Source organism: Ranitomeya variabilis, chromosome 2, assembly GCF_051348905.1.
Source record: "Ranitomeya variabilis isolate aRanVar5 chromosome 2, aRanVar5.hap1, whole genome shotgun sequence".
Lineage (NCBI taxonomy): Eukaryota > Metazoa > Chordata > Amphibia > Anura > Dendrobatidae > Ranitomeya > Ranitomeya variabilis.
The window spans coordinates 33,873,267-33,887,528 of record NC_135233.1 but is presented as its reverse complement, the minus strand read 5'-3'; positions in this window follow the sequence as shown (position 1 = coordinate 33,887,528).

The window sequence follows — 14,262 nt, the reverse complement described above, 5'->3', positions numbered from 1 at the left end:
TACCAGTGTTACTTTTCAGTGACAATAACACATTTCTGTGACATCCCATCCTTCAAGTACCAAGATCCAAGGTCTTTGTCTTGGCCTATAACCCTATATACGCACATGGAATACACCAGTTTTACTTTTCTTTGACAATAACAATGGCACATTTCTGTGCCATCCCATCCTTCAAGCACCAAGACCCAAAATCTTCATCCTAGCCTTTAACCCTATATTCATACATTGATTGTAACAGTATCCCATAGTGTGACAATAGTAATCTGCTGTCTCTATCTCCTAGTTGAACACATGGAGGCTCTCTAACATAGACAACTTCATTTAATCAAAATAAAATATACGAGACAGGCAAGAACTTCTACCTACAGTATCATGACCCCTGTCCCTCAAGCATGGCATCTCACTTTGCCTATGACCCCTTGTATTTGATGCATGGTGACTGCAAGGTTGTTAGTTGCCATATATTTAATTTATAAAAATAACATTGTTTTGACACTATCGTTATCTACGAGGTTAAGAATAAATAAAGTATTATGCATCCTTGTATCCCCAAAAACAGCCACATTGAGCCAATCTAGAGCAACCATATCTCTGGATTTTCCTTCGATACATAAGCAACCGGTGGAAGGTTATTCCTTCAGATCTGCCCGGATTTTATCCTGGCTTCTGATTTGTCGGATGGACTGGAGTGCTCTAAATTAGGAAAGAAACACAGCCGAAGATGTATTTCTGTACTGACACATTAAATGACTTCATACTGGACAGGAATAATTTATGGACAAGATCAAGTAAAAGTTCTGTTGCTTTTGTGAGGCAATAAGCCGGGAGGTTTAATTCATTTCCTGGCAAATGCGCATGAGATGAATTTTTATATCAATGTTATGAAGCCTACTGCAATTCCTGCCTGGAGACAGCACCGCTACAAATAATTTCATGGTTTCTTCAGGACTTAGCCGTGGATTATACAAATTGAATTCCATTTTCCTTTCATGTACATCACTACAGGTTATGCAAAGCTTGTTAACGTAAATTGGCTGCCATATTGTGATCCTTTTTGGGAGTCATACATCAGAGTCAGGTTAGATATTATCGACATTTAGATCTCATCATGTATCATTAAGGCATGTTATAAACTGATGCATGAAAAGTAAGGATGATTATGAGAAGCTATATGTGTGCCATGAGGGACACTTTATTATGGATGATTAAAGTTCAACTTCTTAAAATCGTGTTGGGTGATGTATCATTTAATGAGAAAACTAAAAACCTGTAAAGTTGTGTCCAACTTGATCTCTTATGACAGTACACATTTTCTCCTGAATCCAAGTCCAGTTCCAAATGGGTCTTTCTTTTAATGTCTGCTGTTGCTGGATGCCATTTTTTCCGACCAACACTTATCCATCAAAAAGTTAAAAAAGTAATACAAACATTTATACTCATCTTACCGTTCATCTCTCCGGACCCTCCGCTACTCATCGCTGCTTGTCAGGTCTTTGCCTCATCTTCTGATCCTCCACCGTTCAAACAAGAATCTTTGAGCATCTAAATCTGTGTTGGGGCTTCTGGCTTTCATGGGACTGGTGGGTTATACCATGCGTGGAGGAAGGTCACGGAGCATGTCGTGACCTTTTGCAACTGTGATCTTCTGCATGCTTGTACAGAACCTTTCAGGCCTCATGAAAGCTCGAAGTCCAGTGCAGCATGAGAGGCACTTGGAATCCAGCAAGAGCGGCGGTGGATTAGAGGATGAAACGTGGACTGTATGGGTGGTGTTGAGTTTGAGGAGATGGAGGGTTGAGTGATGAGGTTGAGTATAAGAATTTTTTTCTTTACATATTATGCTTAGTATGCTGTTTTGTCTAGAAAGATCCCAGAGTATAATCAGAGACATTAAATTTGCAAAGAATAAATTCTCCAGGGAAAAAAATGTGCAATCAGGTGAATTCGTCTTTTGCACAATCTGCTCATCTCTGGTTAAAGTACAGTCTATTTAATGAAAAATGTGTGTGTTTCTTTTTTTATTATTTGAATATTGTATAAACTGTGATAGGAAATATCTAGGTACTACCCAGCCGGGGCCTTTCTCCTCAATTTCGTTAATAAAGAATTACAAATTCTAGTACTTCTTCATGTCAAGAGTGTGTGGTCATTTTTGGCAAGTTTGCCTTTGAATTTCTGTCTTTTTCTCTCTTTTTGTTTTACTATCTGTACATCTTTTGTTGAGCTGAGGGACAAGATAATGGGAAGACAATACATCAACGAACATCAAGAGATAAGGAAGGACCAAACAGTTGTAAGTATGCTAGTGGTCTGGGAGTAGAGAACGGGAAACCATTTTGAATCCCCATGAGATATTTACTTAAAGATTATAAAATTATAATTTCTTAAACTCACCTCTCCACTGCCCATTCCAAACTGATCCCTCCTCTACTCCTTCCCATCTAGTCCTACAGTTGACTCCTTTTCGTTGTTCTTTTTCTGGGTCTTCCAGTGGGCACTGTCTTCTGACTAGACCCTACATAGTCACATGAGGTTGGACGCACGTTATTGACGTGTGTCCCACCCTACATGACCTCGTCGTGCCTAATCAGTACCTATTGTAAACCAGGAGGGAGAGGAAGACCAAAGAGGACTCAATCATAAGACCGGTTAAAAAAGTGGAGGTGGCAAGACAAGTATGGGGAGGGCTAAGGAGTTGTGAATATACCAGGTGAATAATATTTATAGTTTCTTTTATCCCCTTCGTGGTCCTGACTCCTGATAATTTGGACAATCTTTTGCTGGATTTGGGAAAATCAATTTCCAAAAAATTGAGACATTCAAAACATCTAAAAAGTACCTCCTCAACAAGACTTAGAAGGTCTACTGAATTTCGACCGGTACAGTGTTGGTCTCCTGGGGTAATATGGTTAAAAATAACTAAATAAATATTTTGCACTTAAGAAAAAATAAATCCATGAAAAATAAATTCATATAATGATAACAGAAAAAATTAATACTATTAACACTGAAAATAAAAGTAACTAAAAAATGTTAATTAATAAATATGAAAAAAATATATATCACAATAAGAGGAATCTCAATATAAAGTACATTTCAAGCTTCTTTATAATTCAATCCTCACTAGAGCAGAGATACAGTATGATTCCTCCTGCACAAACACCAACACATACTCCGAAGAAGAAGCCGTAAATTGTACCGAGCCCGGCAGACATTTACAAATAGGTATTGCTCAATGTGCAATATGGCATTAAATTAAATAATCATGACTGTATTCATTTCCTTTCTTAGCCGTGTCGCCTTCTAAGGATATTTTAGGTACGAAGGCGAATCAGAAGCTTTATGTATATGGGTCACGGCATTAATATAAATTTGATCACCTCTTTTTTATTTTCCAGCATTTCACCATTATAAATCACCAGTACCCGAACCCTCCCCCCATTTAAACCACCCACACGCATTTCACCCTTCCAGTGCAGATCCTGGATCTGGAGATATAAATCTGTGACAAGGGTATCTATATATAATATTAATGGTGCCAGGGAGGGTCTGTAGGAGACGGGGGACGATTGCCAAGTCACAGTGATCAGCACAGACTGTGATACAAAGTCTACATCATCTGCGGGACAAATGTAACATCATTAGACAAAGGGAATTCAGCCATTCTGTGAGGAAATAGCCAAGCTGCTGCCGCTAATCCATCTCCTCGGCTCCGTTACCTTCCAATTCGACCATTAGGCAAAGAAAAAACAGATTGATGTACAGGATGGGGGATAGTTAGAGCTAGAAACTGGCTCATGTCTATGATTTACTCATATTGGTCCAATTTGGCATTTCGGATGTTTTAAGCAGATATTTAAAGCAAAAAAATAAATTATAATATATCTTTATTATAGATTATAAATATATCTTTTCCCTATGCTTCTTCTCCAAACCTGTTGATTTCTGCATGACCGGTGGACCATTGATTGAAGGTCCCCGATTCTCCTCCGATAGGGGAGAAAGGATCGGGCAGCATGTAAGCATCCAACTGTTTTGGATCTTTTGTAGATCAGCCATTGTTAGAGGTGTCTGGTCTGGTGTCGAGATTTCCACTATCCTCTTCACCTTTAAAAAAAAATGCTCAGTTGATAGCCACTGGAGCATGCCAATACAAGGTTCATGCACCACAATGCAGAACTCTCAACATCTTGGGCATGAAGTGCCAGCATTCCCCTGCCAGGGTGCAAGCTGAGCATAAAAATCTAGGTGCTCCATATCAAAAGTCAGAATTGTGGACTCAACCATGGACCTCCAGCCACCAGTGAACAACCAAGCTGGATTCTGCAATCTCATCGGAAGGGAGGGGGTGTAATGACGGTGGCAGAGCGCTCCTTCCCATGTCTACCCACTTACATGCCATGGTTGCTGTTTGCCATACCATATTCAAGGTTAATTGGCTGTAACCAAAGCTAGCTCCAATCGTAACATTTACCAGCAAGTGTATGGCTTGGGCTCAGTAAGCCCCCAACTCATAGGCCCCCATAGCAGTCACATGGGCTGCCGTCATTGGGGGTACATCACTGGTGTTGAGTACCCTACATGTGTAAGGGCAGAGGTACCAAGGTGAAATCTGAAAAGCAGCCTAATGACCTGGATTGTTTGTGAGCAGCGGAAGTAAAGACCCAACAGGTGGAAAAGGGAAACTTTCTATCTATTGTCATTGGAAACGGCCTGTAGTCAAGTGACTGCCTGCAGAGAGCGAGAGATATCGCTTGCAGAGGAGACAGCCTGCCGGAAGGGGACACGCCAAGAGTGAAAGCGTAAAAGATACAGCTATCATAGTCCTATTATGGGGCAACCATGCAGGACTGCTGCAGGGGACACAATGGGACAGCAGATCATAGACATACTGTACCATAAATGAGAAAATTAGTTCTGCTCCATCTGTATGGAAGCATAAAGCAAACTTCCTTTACAGGAAGAACCAAACATGGCTACATACATTTCGACATCTATCTCATCATCCAGAATGGCTGATACTCCCTGTGTTACTTTTTCCTAATATAACTGTGGCTTTCATTTTTCGGAAGCCGAAGCTTTTTACACAGTAAACATTTTATCCTTGTAGTTTATGTAAAGTGAGGTTTTCCTTCCACACTTTTGTGCCATGACCCTGATCATTTATTCTTAAAATCCACTAACTGTACGGCAGAAATACACACGTTTGCACAAATAAATGTTGACTGGGGTCAAGGACAGTTACACAACACAATTTTACATACATGGAGTGTCATATTCTCAGGAATAGGGTCAGTCCACAGGCACGATCCTCGATGAATTAAATATTTCTAGAATATATATTGAGATATTGGGGAAGATCTCTCTTCTTCTTGTCTTAACCATTTACTTCTAGTAAAGACTAGAATGACCGGTCGGCTAAAACGGGAACATGATTACACTCATTGAATTTGTCTTTGCTGCTGTCATTTTTCTTTAAAGCTGACTGTACGATTTATAATGATAGCACATCACATGATGTCCATTTCTTCTAGTGTCACTTTTTTAATCACTACTTTTAGTGTATTATTCATTTTTTGTATTGTTTTGATTAATTTGTCATATTTTTATTTTCTTACTTTTTGTCTTGATTTTTAATTTTCCTTTTTTGACATTTGTTTTGATTTTTTTTTCTATTTGATACCATGCTGATAATTTATAACATTATTTTATAGATTGCTTTTTATATTGATCTTTTTTCATTATAGTATTGCTTTTTATATATTACTAGATGGTGGCCCGATTCTAACGCATCGGGTATTCTAGAATATGCATGTCCACGTAGTATATTGCCCAGCCACGTAGTATATTGCCCAGCCACGTAGTATATTGCCCAGCCACGTAGTATATTGCCCAGTCACGTAGTATATTGCCCAGTTACGTAGTATATTGCCCAGCCATGTAGTATATTGCCCAGCCACGCAGTATATTGCCCAGCCATGTAGTATATTGCCCAACCACGTAGTATATTGCCCAGCCATGTAGTATATTGCCAAGCCACGTAGTATATTGCCCAGCCACGCAGTATATTGCCCAACCACGTAGTATATTGCCCAGTCACGTAGTATATTGCCCAGCCACGTAGTATATTGCCCAACCACGTAGTATATTGGCCAGCCACGTAGTATATTGCCCAGCCATGTAGTATATTGCCCAGTGACGTAGTATATTGCCCAGCCACGTAGTATATTGCCCAGCCATGTAGTATATTGCCCAGTGACGTAGTATATTGCCCAGTTACGTAATATATTGCCCAGCCACGTAGTATATTGCCCAGTGACGTAGTATACAGCACAGAGCCACGTAGTATATTGCACAGTGACGTAGTATACAGCACAGAGCCACGTAGTATATTGGCCAGTCACGTAGTATATTGCCCAGCTATGTAGTATATTGCCCAGCCACATATGTCACAGGTTAAAAAATAAAAAATAAACATATACTCACCTTCCGAGGGCCCCTTGTAGTCCTTCCGGTCCTAGGGTTGGTATGAGCGCAGGACCTGTGATGATGTCGCGGTCACATGACCGTGACATCATGGCAGGTCCTTCTCGCGCAGGTGCTTAGGGCCTGTGATGACGTCGCAGTCACATGACAGGCAGGTCCTTCACGCATACCATCCTTGCCACCGGAACCTGCCTGCGGAAGGTGAGTATATAATGATTTTTTATTTGTTTATTATTTTTAACATTAGATTTTTTTACTATTGACGCTGCATAGGCAGCGTCAATAGTAAAAACTTGGTCACACAGGGTTAATAGCGGCTTTAACGGAGTGAGTTACCCGCGGCATAATGCGGTCTGTTACCGCTGGCATTAACCCAGTGTGAGCGGTGACTGCGGGGAGTATGGAGCAGGCGCCGGGCACTGACTGCAGGGGAGTAGGGAGGGACTAATCGGACTGTGGCCATCGCTGATTGGTCGCGGCAATCATGACAGGCAGCTGGCGAGACCAATCAGCGAATGAATATCCGTGACAGAAAGAAAGAAGGACAGACGGAAGTGACCCTTAGACAATTATATAGTAGATTTATTTTTCTATTAATATTTTTTATTGACTCAAGTATTATACTATTACTAAGGGCTCATTCACATGTTAGTTTTTCTTGTCTGAGTGATATCTGTGTTTTCACTCGTACCTATGCTAGTCTGTAGGATAGTTCACATGTCCGATTTTTTCCCTTGGAACGAATGATTCACCTAAAATTGCAGAGACTTGTCTAATATCGATCTGAGTATCAGATCAAACTCGACAATGCAAATCTATGGGTCTGTGAAAAACCCCGATGACATCCATTTAGGGTATGTGCACACGCTGCGGATTTTGCTGCGGATCCGCAGCAGTTTTCCCAAAGTTTACAGTACCATGTAAACCTATGGGAAAAAAAAAACGCTGTGCACATGCTGCGGAAAAATCCGCACGGAAACGCAGCGGATTATTTTCCGCAGCATGTCAATTCTTTGTGCGGATTCCGCAGCGGTTTTCAACTTGCACCAATAGGAAAGTGCAGTTGAAAAACTGCAGAGGAATCCGCAGAAGAAACCGCGAGAAAATCCGCAGTGAAAACCGCAGTGGTTTTGCACTGCGGATTTTCCAAATCCGCTGCGGAAAAATCCGCAGCAGAATCCGCAACGTGTGCACATACCCTAACTGTCTGTTTTCATGAACTGTTTGATAGGTGAATATTTTGAAACCTCCATCAGTTTTTTATTCATCATAGAAAAATGGATGAAACTCTGATGGTAAAAGCTGACACTAACCAAACTCTCTTTAAAAACACTAATGAAATTTGGGCCATTTTTGCATTCAAGAAGAATTACTGATTAGAGATGAGTGAATCCAAACTGTAAAGTTCGGAGTTTGTACCAGACACCTAGTGTCAAGTGCTGAACGACGAAAACACGGAATTCTTCTGGAAGTCTATTTATAGTTTGGGAGTCCAGGGACGAAAGAGAGAGATTTTCCCGCTACATAGCATAGCGCCATGGCCTCCGTCCTGCACTTCCCACTCTGGCTGCTGATGCCCGGAGGCTTGGCACAGCGATTAGATCCCTGGCACTGTGCTTAGAGCGCACCATTTTAAAGAGACAGCGCGCCATTCTAAAGTGTCCCCAGCGAATGCCTGAGAGACATTCATTATACAAGGCACCTCCACTTGTGGAGGTGCCTGTGCAACATTGTACATTTGTTCATGCCACTCTTGCTAGCTTTCAGGTCCCAGCATTCCTGTATACGTCCCTGTCTAACAGCCGTGCATGCCTGCATGTCTATCAGCCATGCCCACCTGCCTTTCAGACATGCCAGCCTGCCTGTCCATCAGCCATGCCACCCTGCCTGTCCATCAGCTGTGCCTATCTTCCTGCTGTATCTGCCTGTATCATCAGCCGCCGTGCATCCACAGTCGGACTTGATGAGGCACCTAGTCACGCCCCTCCAGGCTTTCCTCCGGTCAATGCACAGAGGTTCCACCACCCAGTCTGTTACAGTTGCACAGGCCGCTGGCTCCCAGGAGTCCTTCATTTCTGACCTGTATGGTCTCTCGTCAGAAAGACCAACAGGACAAGATCCTGTCCTACCTACGGACAGTGAACACCAACCTGGACACGCTGCATTCTCCGGCCACACCCGCATCTGTCCAAGTGGCAACAACCTCAAATGTGCCTCTACAGTCTGCCACTCTATATTGGGGGTTCATTGATCAGTGTACACTACTAGTGATGAGCGAGTATACTCGGTACTCGAGATTTCCCGAGCACGCTCGGGTGTCCTCCGAGTATTTGTAAGTGCTCGGAGATTTAGTTTTCAGTGCCGCAGCTGAATGATTTGCATCTGTTAGCCAGCTTGATTACATGTGGGTATTCCCTAGCAACCAGGCAACCCCCACATGTACTTATGCTGGCTAACTGATGTAAATCATTCAGCTGCGGCGCTGAAAACTAAGTCTCCGAGTACTTACAAATACTCGGAGGACACCCGAGCGTGCTCCGGAATTCTTGAGTACCGAGTATATTCGCTCATCACTATACACTACACTTCAAACTCTTGGGACATCATTATGGTTTTGATAGGGCCAAAGCGACCTTCATTATGTCCCACCTCACTGGCGAGGCTATGGCATGGCTCAATCTTTTATTGGTGAGAGGTGACCATCTTGTGTCAAATCTTCAGTCATTTCTAGAGGCCTTCCTGAAGGTTTTTGATGAGCCCGGCCATGCGTCCTCAGTGGCCTCTTCTCTCCTCTGACTGCATCAGGGAAACCTCACAGTGAGGCAGTATGCTGTACATTTCCACACTCTCTGTCTGAACTCTCCTGGAATAACGAGGCTCTTGTGGCCACCTTCTGGGAGGGCCTTTCTGGGCAAATCAAAGATGAGCTGGCTGGTCATGAAATACCCACCTCACTGGATGAGCTGGTATCTATGTTATAAGATTTTTACAGGATGTAAAAGTGAAGTGGTCAAAAATGATGTTGAGAGGGCCGAACTTTTAAATTCCTATTTTGCATCTGTGTTCTCTAAGAAAGCAATTGTAACATCAACTGATCTTCACAGCGCCATTCAAGGAATAAAAGAATTCATACTATATATAAACATAGAGATGGTGAGGGAACACTTAGCTAATTTAAATCTCCTGGTCCAGATGAATTAGATCCTAGGGTACTGAAAGAGTTAGCAGAGAAAATTGCAGAACCACTAGCCAGAATCTTTGAGAAATGCTGGAGAACAGGAGACGTCCCAGAAGATTGGAGAAGGGCAAATGTTGTCCCTATCTTCAAAAAAGGAAAGAAGATGTAGCCAGGAAATTATAGGCCAGTGAGCCTTACTTCTATGCCATGAAAGATCTTTGAACAAATTATTAAACAGCATGAATGTAAGTACTTGGATAAGAATACAGTAATTAACCAGAGCTAGCATGGGTTTGTAGCAAACAAGTCACACCAGACTAATCTAATTTCTTTCTATGATGGAGTCACTAACTGGGTGTAACAGGCAAATGCAGTAGATATAGTACATCTCAACTTCAGCAAATCATTTGATAAAGTATCTCATACTATCCTTATTGAAGAAATAACCAAGTATTCAATTGACAAGGCTACGGTTAGGTGGATTCATAACTGACTCAGTGTTCATACTCAAAAAATGGTAATAAATGGTTGCACATCCAATTGGAGTGTTTCAAGTACGGTACCAGAATGTTCTCTCCTGGCCCCAGTGTTGTTCAATATTTTTATAAATTATCTAGATAAGGGAACTGAAGGTAAACTGATTAAATGATTTGCAGATGATGCAAAGCTAGGAAGGATAGTTAACTAGAGAAAACAGAGAAAGGATTCAGAAGGATCTAGAGAAGCTTGAACAATGGGCAGTGACTAATAGAATGCTATTTAACAGGGAGAAATTCAAAATTCTATCTCTGGGCAAGAAAAACAAAAAATTATATCTACAGAATGGGAAGAATAGAAATAAGCAACAGCACATGTGAAAAAGACTTGGGTATACTAATAGATCACAAACTGCACATGAGTCAACAGTGTGATGCAGCAGCAAAAAATGCAAACACAGTTCTATGATGTATTAAGAGATCGTTTAGTCTAGATAACGTGAAGTATTTATCCCCCTCTACTTCTCCTTGATTAGGCCTCATATAGAATACTGTGTGCAGTTCTGGGCACCACATTTCAGAGAAGACATCTAAAAACTGGAGCAAGTTCAGAGAAGAGCTGCCAGGATGAGGAGCGGACTGCAAAGTAGTCCTGTATACCTGCCTGTCTATCAGCCGTACCCACCTACCTGTCTATCAGCCGTGTCAGCCTGCCTGTCCATCAGCTGTGCTTGCCTGTCTATCAGCTGTATTTGCCTGTGCTTGCCAGGTTTACTATCCCTGGCCGTTCCTGACTCCTGTCCCTTGTGGATCAGTTGCCATATACCTGAGGTTAGTCCTGGTGTAGCACCTGGTCCTGCCTCCCTCATTTCTCCTCAGATCATGGTATCATCAGCTGCCATGCATCCAAGGTCAGACTTGATGAGGCACCTAGTCATGCCCCTCCAGACTTTCCATGGATCACGGCACAGTGGTTCCTCCACCCAGTTCGTTACACATTGATTTCTATGGGGTTTGGGTTCAGGATCAACTTTGGTTGCTGTTCTGCTACCTGAATCTATCTTTGGACTAAAGTTTGGTTGAACACAGCGAAGCAGAACTTTTACAGGTCCGCTCATCCCTATCACTGATGTCTGAATTAGGTCTTAGTTTGAAGTTGGCTTGTCATATCTGAACTCCTTTATTGAATCATACAACCAGAGCCGGCTCCAGGTTTTCATGGGCCCTGGGTGAAAGAGTCTCAATGGGTCCCTTTAGCACATAGCACGATTCACGATGCACAGTTAAGAAATATATGTATAGTATGTATACATATGTATATGTATAGTACAATTCCAAAGATTTCACTTACTTTTGATAACACATGAGAACATGGAGCTTCTCAGGCTATTAAGATCAGCTCACAGCTGTCTACTTAGCCTTTACTGGTTATTAAAATAGGAGACCCCACAAATAAATTGCATGGGATCCATCATATAATTAATAACTAGCAATGGCTAGGCAGACAGCTGTGGGATGATGGTGAAAGGCTAGGAAGGGTTCATGGATATTGGCGATCTTCCAGACTAAGAAGATCAGCCCTCAGCCACCCCAGAAATGTCGCATCCATAAGATGCACCAAATCTGGCGTGTAGCCTCGCTCTTTCCATTTGCCCTGGTGCGGTGGCAAGTGGGGTAATAGGATTGGGGATGATGTCAGCTTTCTGTTGTCAGCTGACATCATGCCCAGGGGTTAGCAATAGAGATCTATACCCACATCTATATTGATTATTGATTTATCAGTTATTTTTATTATTTCCTATATTATTATGTTTTCAATACAGTTGATTATATTTGTACATATTGCTTTATTACGGTTTACTTATTTTCTTTGAATATTCCTACTTTTACGTCTTTATGTTATTCTTTATTGTACTTTTATGCCGTTAATTGTATTTCATACTGTCACTGTTATAGTTTTAATCCTTTTCATTATTATTTTAACTTTTATTAATCTTTTGTCGTATTGTAACATTTTAATAATTATTTTTCCTTCAATTTTTTTATGTTTTTATATTTATTATACTTTGTTATACTTTATTTTATTCTTTGTCTAACTGTATTTATAAGTTGCTAAACTTTTCCTATTTTAGATTCTTTAGTGTTGTAATTTCAAATGGCTTCTTTTTGTTGTTTGGTATGAATTATTGTTCATTTGATCCATGAACATACACGACGTATGACCTGACCAACTTTTTCTATTTTTCACTACAGAATATCAAACAATGGCCCTGATTCACTTAGACCAGTGATTTTCTCACCTGTCTTTATGAAGGGGCATGTAGGAGTCAGACACTCCTGATTCATTAAGAGGCACTGACTAGAGTAAGTAGATTTCTGCCCACATCTCTTCATGAATTTGACGTCCTGCCCCCGCCATGCACCATCCCGCCACAACAACGTCCATTTTGGCGGAGCTGGGAAAAACTGTTGTGAAAACGACAAAAGTTGCAGAGTTGCTTAAAAATGTTTCAACATTTCATTTCAAGGCCATGTTGTTTCCTGTGTGGTACAGTTGAGAATGATAAATACATATTATGATTATTATTATTTATTATTATAGCGCCATTTATTCCATGGCGCTTTACAAGTGAGGAGGGGTATACATAATAAAAACAAGTACAATAATCTTGAACAATACAAGTCATAATTGGTACAGGAGGAGAGAGGACCCTGCCCGCGAGGGCTCACAATCTACAAGTCACATAATACTTGGAGGAGTCCTGTAATACAGCCCTCACCATGCTTTGTAATGTATTATATACAGTATTATCCACTAGTGTTTTATTGTTTGCTGTGAGTTTTTACACACTAAATTACTCTTATGTTTATTACTGGAGAAATAAAATGTCTGGAAATTTATTAGTGTGTTCATAAAAGTGTCATTATGTATGACATCTCCTATATAGAGCTGATGTATGATGATTGTACTAAGATGTTAAGAAGAAATTTTACATTTTCTACTTATCTATCTATCTATTATCTATTTATCTATTATCTATCGATCTATCATCCATTTATCTATCTATTATCTTTCTATTATCTATCATCTATCATCTATCATCTATCTATTATATATATTATCTATCATCTATCTATTATCTATCTATCTACTGTATCTATCTATTATCTATCCATATATCTATCTATCTATCAATCTATCTAGCTATCTATTATCTATCGATCTATCATTTATCTATCGATCTATCTATCTATATAGGACCTATAGGCTCTGTAAAGGGGAATTTGGAACTTTAGTGATCTAGACTGTAAAACAGTGATAAAAAAAATAAAAAAAATAATAAATAATCAGAAATGTTAAAAAAATATACATTTAATATTAAAATATGACTGTCACTTAACTACTGTAGGTCACTGTCTAATGACATATTGTTGTTAGGGGGATTTGAGATCTACATTGTGAGGAAGCAGAGCAGCTAAAATCCTCTTTAGAACTCTTGTGATCCCAGAAATAATTAAAAAGAAAGTATTTCACGATATTATTATAGAATATTTTGCAGTGCCGCTAGCTTCCTTACATCACGTCCCCTTTTTCCCTTCTTAATTGCAACGTGGTGATCCCCTGGCACAAGACCTTGAGAGTCGCCGGCATTGTTTGCGAATCACCTTCTACTTTTATAATATCCTCTAAAGAGAGAGAAACCTCATTGATTCTTTTTTGTGTCTCTTATCAAAGGAGTCAAGCAAAGAGCGCAGCGATATTTACTGTTCAACAACACCAAGTCAGCACCATGCCAAGGCGAAGAATAGAGCAATATTCTTAATTCCCAAAAACTGTATTGATAATCAATCGAAATGCAAGAGCAATTGAAAAGCTGTCCAGTATTCAATTCCAGAAGAAGTTGGGAAACAATTTAGACATAATGGCCGGAGCACAGTTTCTGGAACAGTCAATAGTAGATTTGTGTGAAGGGCAAATGGCCATTAGATAAAATACAGTTTACAATTTTGTTGTTTCTATGACACTTCAGATCCTGCCTAGAACAAAGAGGTTGCGGCATCTTTGGCTTTTTCCAAAAGCGGCGCCACATCCTGCTTAGTGCTGATTCTGAATTTTTTATA